At 35.0% G+C, this 10,632-nt stretch overlaps 1 pseudogene; it reads left to right on the top strand.

The window, feature by feature from the left end:
• The first annotated feature begins 1,606 nt into the window (after positions 1-1,606).
• Positions 1,607-2,177, top strand: LOC125157780 (glyceraldehyde-3-phosphate dehydrogenase-like; annotated as a pseudogene).
• The last annotated feature ends 8,455 nt before the right edge of the window (positions 2,178-10,632 follow it).

Genomic DNA, 10,632 nt, shown 5'->3' with positions numbered 1-10,632 from the left:
CATCAACCCAGGATTCTGTGCCCAGTGAAATGATTATTCAAAAGTGAAAGAGTAGGGGCATCTGGCTGGCTCAGTTGGTAGAATGTGCAACTCTTGATCTCAGGGTTGTGAGTTCGAGCCCAATGTTGTGTGCAAAGATTACTTAAAAATAAAATCTCTTTTAAAAAAGCAAAAGAGTGGGGCACCTGGGTGGCTCAGTCAGTTAAGTGTCTGACTTTGGCTCAGGTCATGATCTCGCAGTTCGTGAGTTCGAGCCCCGCGTCGGGCTCTGTGCTGACAGCTCAGAACCTGGAGCCTGCTTTGGATTCTGTGTCTCCCTCTCTCTCTGCACCTCCCCCACTCATGCTCTGTCTCTCAAAAGTAAATAAATAAACAGTTGAAAAAAAAAAAAAGAAGCAGCAGAGCGCCTGGGTGGCTCAGTAGGTTGAGCATCTGACTTCAGCTCAGGTCATGATCTCACGGTCTGTGAGTTTGAGCCCCACGTTGGGCTCTCTGCTGACAGCTCAGAGCCTGGAGCCTGCTTCAGATTCTGTGTTTTCCCCTCTCTCTGTCCCTCCTCCATTCACACTCTGTCTATCTTTCTCTCAAAAATAAATATTAAAAATTTTTTTTAAGTGAAAGAGTAATGCATTCTCAGACAAAAATTGAGGGAATTTGTTGCTACTAGATCTGCCTTGGAGAAATGATTTTAAAAGTTCTTCAGGAAGAACAAAAATGATATAAATTGGAAACTCAGATCTACGTAAAGAAAGGAAAAACATTAGAGCAGCATTAGGAATAAAGGTAAAATAAAACCTTTTATTTCTCTTATGGTTAATCAATCTAACAAGTAACACTTTGTTCAAAATATTAGCAACAATATACTCAGTTATATAGCTTATAGATAAATGAAATGAATGATAACAATGCTATGAGGGACAGGAAGGAGAAAATGGGAATACTTTGTTATAAGGTATTTGTACTCTGCATGTAGTAGTAGACTATTATTTGAAAGTAGACTTGAATTATTTGTAAATGTATTTTGCAAAAGAATGGACAACCACTAAAAAGTAAAAGAAAAATGCAATTGATATGCTAAGAACAGAGAAAAAATGAAATCAGTCAAAATACTCAAAACCAGAGAAGACAGAAAAAGAGTGGAAGACCAAAAAAATAACAAAGAACAAGGGCAAGTAATAGAAAACAGTAACAAATGTGGTTGATGCAAATTCAACTATAATGATAATCACTGTTAATCAATAGATTAAATACACCAGTTAAAGACAGAAATTGTCAAAATGGATCAAAAAACAAGACCCAACTATATTGTCGACAAAAAGACACTTTAAATGTGAAGACATATATAGATTAAAAGTAAAGGGACAGAGAAAGATACAGCATGCTAAAAGTAAACAAAAGAAAGTCAGAGTAGCAGTAGTAACAAAAGAAAGTCAGACAAAGCAGACTTCAGAGCAAGGAAAATTATTAGAGATAAAGAAGGGCATTACATAATGATAAAAGTTCAACTCTCCAGGAAGAGATAGCAATCCTTAATGTGTGTGCAACTAACAACAGTGTCTAAATATATAAGGCAAAAACTGATAGAAATTCAAGGAGAAATCGATGAATCCACTAGGATAGCTGGACCACCAACTACTTGGCCCCTCTGGCCAAAGTCATCCATGACAACTTTAGCATCATGGAGGGACTCATGACCACAGTCTATGCTATCACTACCACCCAAAAGGTTGTGGATGGCCACTCTGGAAAGCTGTGGTGTGATGGCTGATGGGCTCCCCACAACATTATCCCTGCTTCTACTGGTGCTGTCAAGGCTGTGAGCAAGGTTATTTCTGAGCTGAATCGGAAGCTTACTGGTATGGCCTTACATGTCCCCATCCCCAGTGTGTCAGTCATAGATCCAACCTGCTGCCTGGAGAAAGCTGCCAAATACAATGACATAAAAAAATATGGTAAAGCAGGCACCAGAGGCCCCCCTCGAGGGCATCCTAGGCTACAATGAGGACCAAGTTGCCTCCTGTGACTTTAACAGTGACACCCACTCTTACACCTCTGATGCTAGGGCTGGTATTGCTCTCAATGACCTCTTAGTCTATCTCATTTCCTGGTACTACAGTGAATTTGGCTACAGGAACCAGGTGATGGGCCTTATGGTCCACATGGCCTCCAAGGAGTAAGAGCCCCCTGAAATACCAGCCCCAGTGAGAGCATAAGAGGAAGAGAGAATCTCTCAGCTACTAAAATATGTGAAGATGATATATCCCATGTTAAGTATCCTTAACAAAACAAAACAAAATGCAAAAGAACACAATGAAATGTTTGGAGGTAATGGTTAGAAGAAGAGTCCTTGCCCCAACTCATCCCTCAACACACTGAGAATCCCCAACCTCAATAAAGTTTCAATCCCAGAACTCCTGTAGAAAGGGAGAAACTTAGGGAGCCCAACTTTGTCATGTACTATCAATAAAGTGCACTGTACCCAGCCAAAAAAAGAAAAAGCATTTGATAAAATCCAACACGATTCATTATAGAAACTCTTAGCAAAGTATGAGTCAAGAGGAACTTCCTTGACATGATAAAGAACATCTACCAACAACCAATAGATGACATCTTCTCTAATGGTAAGAAACTAGATGGTTTTCCCCTAAAATCAGAAACAAAGTCAGGCTGCCCATCTCACCATTCAACATCATTCCTATTCAACATCATACTGAAAGTACTAGATAATGCAATATGGCAAGAAAAGGAATACAGGTCGGGAAGGAAGAAATAAAACTGTCTTTGTTCACAGATGATATGATTGTGTTGAAAACCCCAAAGAATCAACCAAAAGGCTCCTGACCAAGAAGCAACTATAGCAAGGTTACAAGGATAAAACACAAAAGGCACAAATTGGAATTTGAAATTAAAAACAATAATGGGGATCCTGGATGGCTCAGTTAGAAGAGCATGCAACTCCTGATCTCAGCGTCATGAGTTCAAGCCCCATGTTGCATGTAGAACTTGCTTAAAAAAACCCCAACAATATCATTGTTGTATATGGTATCATGCACTTTAAAATATGTGAAGATGATATATCCCATGTTAAGTATCCTTAACAAAACAAAACAAAATGCAAAAGAACACAATGAAATGTTTGGAGGTAATGGTTATGCTTATCACCCTGGTTGTGGTGATAAGTATCACAAATATATTTATATGCCCAAACTCATTAGACATATACATTTAATATGTGCAATTTTTTGTAGTAAACCTCATTAAACCTAAAAAAGTGTGTTAAACACAATGCATTTAGCACCAAGAAAATGAAATACTTAGGTATAAATCTAACAAAATATGTGCAAGGTATAAATATAACAAAATATGTGCAAGATTTATATGAGGAAAGCTATAAAACTCCGATGGAAAAAATCAAAGAATATCTAAATAGAAAGATATTCGATACACAGAGATAGGAAGAAACAATATTATCAACATATCAGTTCTCTCCAACTTGATCTATAGATTGGATCTATATATATATAATCCCAATGAAAATCCCATCAGTTATTTTATGTGTATCAAAAAAACTAATCCTAAAGTTTATATGAAAATGTAAAAGTTAGGGCGCCTGAGTGGCTCAGTTGGTTGGGTTCTGACTCTTGGTTTTGGCTCAGGTCATGATCTCACAAACTGTGAGATAGAGCCCCACATCAGGCTCCATGCTGTCAGCATGGGATTCTCTCTCTCTCTGCCCCTCCCCTGCTTGTGTGTGTGCATGCACATGTGCTCTCTCAAAGAGAACAAAATATTGAAAGAGAACAAAGTCAGAGGGCTGACACTATCTGGCTTCAAGACTTACTATAAAGCTACTTTAATCAAGACAGTGTAATATTGGTGAAAACAATAGACAAATAGATCAATGGAATAAAGAGATCAGAAATAGACCCACACAACTATAGTCAACTGATCTTTGATAAAGGAGCTAAGACAATCAGTGTAAAAAAGATAATCTTTTCAAGAAATAGTGCTGGAACAACTAGACATTCACATGCAAAAGTATTCATGTAGATGCAGACTTTAAGCCTTTCACAAAGATTAACCCCAAATGGATCATAAACCTAAAAGTAAAATGCAAAACTATGGAACTCCTAGAAGATAACAAGAGAAAATCTATGTGGCTTTTGGTTTGTCAATAACTTCATAGAACACAATGCCAAAAGCACAATCCATAAAACAAAAAATTAATAAGTTAGACTTCATTAAAATTAAAAACTTCTGCTCTACAGTAGTTGCTGTTAACAGATAAGCCACAGACCGGGAGAAAATCTCTGTAAAACATATCAGATAAAGAACAGGTATCCGAAATATATAAAGAACTCTTAAAATTTAACAGCATGAAAAAAATAGAATTTTAATATGGGCAAAATATCTGACGAGATACCTCACCAAAGAAGATATACAGATGGCAGGAAGCCTATGAAAAGATGCTCAAAGTCATATATCATTAGAGAAATGCAAATTAGAACACTGAGATACCACTACACACCCATTAAAATGACCAAAATCCACAACACTGTCAACAATAAATGCTAGAGAGGATGTGGAGCAATAGGAACTCTCTTTCATTGCTGGTGGGAATGCAAAGTGGTACAGCTGCTTTGGAAGATAGTTTGACAGTTTCTTACAAAACCAGACATAATTTTACCATATTTTCCAGCAACTGTGCTCCTTTGTATATTACCCAAATTGGTTGAAAACTTATTTCTCTACCAAAACCTGCACACAGGGGTGCCTGGCTGGCTCAGTCTGTAGAGCATGCAACTCTTGATCTCAGGGTTGTAAGTTTGAGTCTCACATTGGATGTAGAGATTATTTTTAAAAAATAAAATCTTAAAAAAAAACCTGCATACAAGTGTTTATAGAAGATGTATTCACAATTTCCAAAATTGGAAACAATAGGTGAATGAATAAACAAAGCATCCATACAATGGAATGTTATTCAGTGATAAAAAGAAATGAAGTATCATGACATGAAAAGACATGGAAGAACCCTAAATGCATACTGCTAACTGAAAGAAGCCAACCTGAAAGGCTATATACATTGTGTGATTCCACCTATATGACATTTTGGAAAAGAAAATTATTGAGAGAGTGAAAAAATCAGTGATTGCCAGGAATTTGGAGGGGATGGGCAGATGAATAGTTGGAGCACAGGAGACTTTCAGGGCAGTGAACTTTCTGTATGATACTATTAATAATTGATATATGTTAATATACATTTATCAAAACCTGTAGAATTTACAACACAGAAACTGAACCTTAATGTCAACTATGGACCTTGCAATCCAAGATGTTAAAGATAAAGGAAACTGCAGGGAAATGAGGAGCATATGGGAACTCTCTACACCTTTGTCTAAAACTTTTTCTGTAAACCTAAAATTGCTTAAAAGGTCTATTAATTATAATTTTAAGAAAAGAATGAAGATCTCTTAACATTAGTTCCAGGACATACTGTTAAGTAGATGGAAAAAGCAAAGTGTAAAAGTGTATTGTAAATTATATTTTGTGTAAGAAAGAAGGATAAATATAAATATAAATATAAAAGAAGGATGTATATATCATATATGCAAAAGGAAGCATAGAGCGTAGAAAGCAGAAATAATGAGATTTGTACTATGGCCAAGTGGTGGTGCAGGATAGAAAGGATAGGGGATGGAAAAGGAATTGAGGATGGAGGTAATTACACTTTTCTGAGTATTCTTTTCTCTATGGTTCTGACTTTGGGAACCATATCAATGTTTCACATACTAAAAAAAAAACCTCAAAAAGGATGGGGTGGGGGCACCTGGGTGGTTCAGCCAATTAAGCATCGGACTTGGGCTCAGGTCACGATCTGGTGATCTGTGAGTTCAAGCCCAGCGTTGGGCTCTGTGCTGAAGCTGGGAACCTGGAGCCTGCTTCAGATTCTGTGTCCCCCTCTCTCTGCCCCTCCCCCACTTGTGCTCTGTCTCACTCTGTCTCTCAAAAATAAACATTAAAAAAAAGGATGGGGAAAAACAGAAAATAAAATGAAAATAGAAACAAATGAACCTAACTTATAACAAAGCTGAAGGAAGGGGCAGAATAAACTCAAATAATGTTTGAACATAGTGTTTTGAATACATGTCCTCAAACTAAAAACAATGACAACAATAGCAACAACAACAAAACCTGAAAACAAATAGTGAATATAAGTTATGGGCTTTTTTTTCCACAGTGAAATGGGTTAGTCATCGTAAAACTGCTTCCTCTGCATTCTAGGATTGAGCAAATGAGTAATTATATTATGGATAATGGGAGCCAGATATCTCACTGTTGGAAAAAGGAGTTTCAACCGTGAAAAGTGGGAAAGCTAGAATCAGCTCTGTGGTGTTGGACTAGAATGAAAGGTTTCAGTGTGAAGTCTTGGATTTTCACACACACACACATATAATTTATATATACATACATATAAGTAATTTATATGTACAATACATGCATATATATTTCATTTATTATCACTATATATTATAACATTATAAATTGAAATAAAAAATTTGCATCTTACATACTTTGTACTTCTATATATATAGTAGCTTGGCCTATATACATACAGAGGACCTGGAAGCAAAGACACCTGCAGTAGCAATGAACACACATAGTAACACAGAACTCCTTGAAGAAATGGCTCATTCCAGAGCAGGGGCTGGGTAATTAAAAAATGATTTTGGAGTATCTTGTAAAGTCAGAAAGCAAGGAAGTGCTCAAATAATAATAAGCACATGGCAAAGGGATATAAGCGTCTGATAAAAGGACTTTCACTAGCCAAATCTAAGATTGTTGAAATATCAAAATACATAATGAGAGTGATAAATTATAACCTGTCAAATAAAATGAGAATACATGAATGCATACTACTATAAGTAAATAAATACATAAAGAGCAAAATATATTTTTTACATTAGAGTGCCAATTAATTAATGTAGAAGGAATTATGCAGTTAAAAATCAAAATTTGGAAGCCAAACTATCATGGTTATAATTGGCCTAAGTAAGAATTTCCTGGGGATACTAAAACAAGTGGGTGAAAGTTTAAGGAGGAGTAGGATATTTACATAATTTCAAAATCTCTCTCTCTAACATATTTGTTACTTACAAATTGAAAAATGGGAAGCTAGGGGCACTTAGGTGGCTCAGCTGGTTAAGCGTCCGACTTCAGCTCAGGTCATGATCTCACAGCTCATGAGTTTGAGCCCCACATTGGGCTCTGTGCTGACAGCTTAGAGCCCGAATCCTGCTTTGGATTCTGTTTCCCTCTTTCTCTGCCCCTCCCCTACACGCATTCTGTGTCTGTCTGTCTGTCTGTCTCCCTCTCTCTCAAAAATAAGTAAACATTAAAAAAATTAAATTGAAAAATGGGAAACTTATAGTGGAGAAACTTGGTAGATTCTACCTTATCCAATAAATCAAAATTAATATCAACAGAAATGGACAAACCAGCATTGTTGACTCCTCACCTTAGAAGGACACAATATTAATTCTGTGGTACTCCTGCCAAAACGTGTAGGCTGAATCTAGTCATGGAAAAACAAATAAACATATTTTGACAGTATTCTACAAAAATAACTAGCTTAAACTCTTCAAAAGTATCAAGGTCATTAAAGACAAAGAAAGAATAAGGAACTATTCCAGATTAAAGGAGGCTAAAGAGACATCACAAATAAATGTGATGTGTGATCCTGAGTTGGAACCTGGACCGGAAAACAAAAATCTTTTTCTATAAATGACATTATTAGCATAAATGGCAAAATTTGAAACAGGTTTGTAGATTAGATTACGGAATGAGCCAATGTTAATTTCCTAATTTTTATATTTGCTGTGTGGTAATGTATGAAAATACACACAAATATTTAAGGATAAATAGTCATTATATCTACAGTGTACTTCCAAACAGCTCCAAATATATATTTCTTAAGAAGTTCATAAAATAACAGCAAAATAAGCCCAGATAAGATAGCAAGAAATAATAATGAATAAAAGCATAAGTTAATGAAATAGACAAAAGCAAACAATAGAGAATGAATGAAGACAAAAGACGATTCTTTGAAAAGACCAATAGAACTAATGAAATTACTGTCAAGATTGAACAAGGAAAAATAAGATAAAGGACAGAAATAAACAATATTAGGAATGAAATGGGGTACCTAATTATAGATATCACAGAAACAAAACAAATATAAAATATATAATAAAATTATGCCAATAAATTGTATCAATCTGTATAAACCATAGATATATCTTACCAAAACTGATATATATAGATATATAGATAGATCTTACCAAAACTGATATCTATCTATCTATCTATAGATAGATAGATAGGTAGGTATATATCTATATATATATGTTGCAAAATTTGAACTGAATGGTTTTATAACCTTTAGGTAAATGAGTAATTATTCAAAAATATATATACAAAAATTCTAGTTCCACAAGGTTTATCAGTGAACAATAATTCACATTCAAAGAACAAAGAATTCCAATCTCACATAAACCAGGCAAAGTCAATCTCATTCATGAACCAAGACACAAAAATCATTTTTAAAAATTACCAAATCAAATCTGGAAATGTGTAAAAATAGCATATCATGGAAAAAAGGTGTTTATTCAAAGAATTAACAACTTACTATTTTTATACCAAATACAGTAATACCTCCTTATCTGCAGTTTCACTCTCTGTACTTTCAGTTCTCCGTGGTCAACCACTTTTCAGAAGCATATGTATCATCAGAAGGTCATTGTTTGCCTAACATTACACCACAATGGCTACCGAATTCATCTCACTTCACCTCATCACATAGGCATTTAATCATCTCACATTGTCACAAGAATAAAGATGAGTCCAGTACAATAAGAAATTTGGAAAAAGACCACATTCATATAACTTTTATTAGAATCCATTGTTATTAATTATTATTATTAATCTCTTACTGTGCCTGATTTATAAATTCAACTTTATTGTAAGCAAATATGTATAGGAAAAACATAGTATACGTAGGATCTGGTACTGTCCACAGTTTCAGGCATCCACTGCTGGTCTTGGAATGTAACCCCCTGAGATAAGGGGGAACTACTGTAATGTATTCACCACATCAAAGATTTAAAAAGAGAAACCAAGTGATCACCTCAATGGATGTAAAGAGAACTTGATAAAATTCAACATCCATTTGTAAGAAAAGTTCTTAGAAAATTAAAAGTAGGAGAAAGCTTCTTCACCTGATAAAGGGTACCTGCAAAAAGATGATGCTAGTTCATAAAAAAATGAAGACATCCCCTTTAAAATCATAAACAAGATAAAAACTGCCCAGCATTATCATTTCTATTTGCCATTGTACTGAAGAACCTAGCCTGAATAAATAGGCAAAGAATAATAATTATTAAATAAAATGCATAAGGATTGAAAAAGAAGAGACAAACCTGTCATTATTCACAGATAATATACTATACCAAGAATATGCAAAAGAAGTTATAGATAGATCATTAAGATAAAGAATATAGCTGAGCAAGGTAGCTGAACACAAAATCTATACAAATTAATTGTATTCCTATAACTGGAAACAAACAATTGAAAAACAACTTTATTTTTAATTTTTATTTTGTTAGTATTCTCTACACCCAACGTGGGGCTCGAACTCACAACTGTGAGATCAAGAGTCATATGCTCAGGGGCGCCTGGGTGGCTCAGTCATTTAATAATCTGACACCATCTCAGCTTAGGTCTTGATCTCAGGGTCATGAGTTCAAGCCCCATGCTGGGCATGGAGACTATTTAATAAAAAGAGTCGCATGCTCTACTGACTGAGCCACCCAGGCACCCCTGTGTCCATCAAATGATGAAAAATGTTTTTAAATGCTATTTCTAATTTATATAACAAAAGTTTCAAATAGGTGGGATCACATTTCATAAAAGATGTATAAAAGCTTTAAGATGAAAACTACAAAGCATTACTGAGAATAGACATAAATGAATTGAGTTATATGATGTTCATGAATTGGAATTCTCAACGTTGTTAAGGTATCAATTCTCCTCAAATTGAACTATGAATACATTTTAATCCAAATAAAACATCCAGGAAGAATTTTTTGTGGAAATTGATAAGCTAATTTTAAAATTTGTATAAAAATGCAAAGGTTCTAGTATAACTGAGACAATCTTGAAGAAGAACAAAGTTGGAGGATTTATACTACTAGTTTTCAAGGTTTACAATAAAACTACAATAATTAAGACAGTGGTATTGGCAGGAAGATAGACAAAGATCAATGAAAGAGAATAGAATCCAGAAATAGACTACCTTGATGACTATCTCACACCATAGAAAAAAAATTTATTCAAAAAGGATTGTATTTCTAAATATAAAATGTAACAAAAAAGCTTTAGAAGAACACATAAAGGAATATCTTTATGACATTTAGACAAAAATTTCTCTTTTCAAATTTTTTAATGAGACAGAGAGTGTGGGAGAGAGGCAGAGGGGGAGAGAGAAAGAAAGAATCTTAAACAAGCTCCATGCTCAGCACAGAATCTGATGCAGGGATCAATCCCATGACCCTGGGATCATGACCTGAGCCAAAA

The sequence above is a fragment of the Prionailurus viverrinus genome, chromosome X, assembly GCF_022837055.1.
Source record: "Prionailurus viverrinus isolate Anna chromosome X, UM_Priviv_1.0, whole genome shotgun sequence".
In the NCBI taxonomy this organism is placed as follows: domain Eukaryota; kingdom Metazoa; phylum Chordata; class Mammalia; order Carnivora; family Felidae; genus Prionailurus; species Prionailurus viverrinus.
The sequence above is the reverse complement of the archived record's forward strand: the minus strand, read 5'-3'. Positions and strand labels throughout refer to the sequence as shown.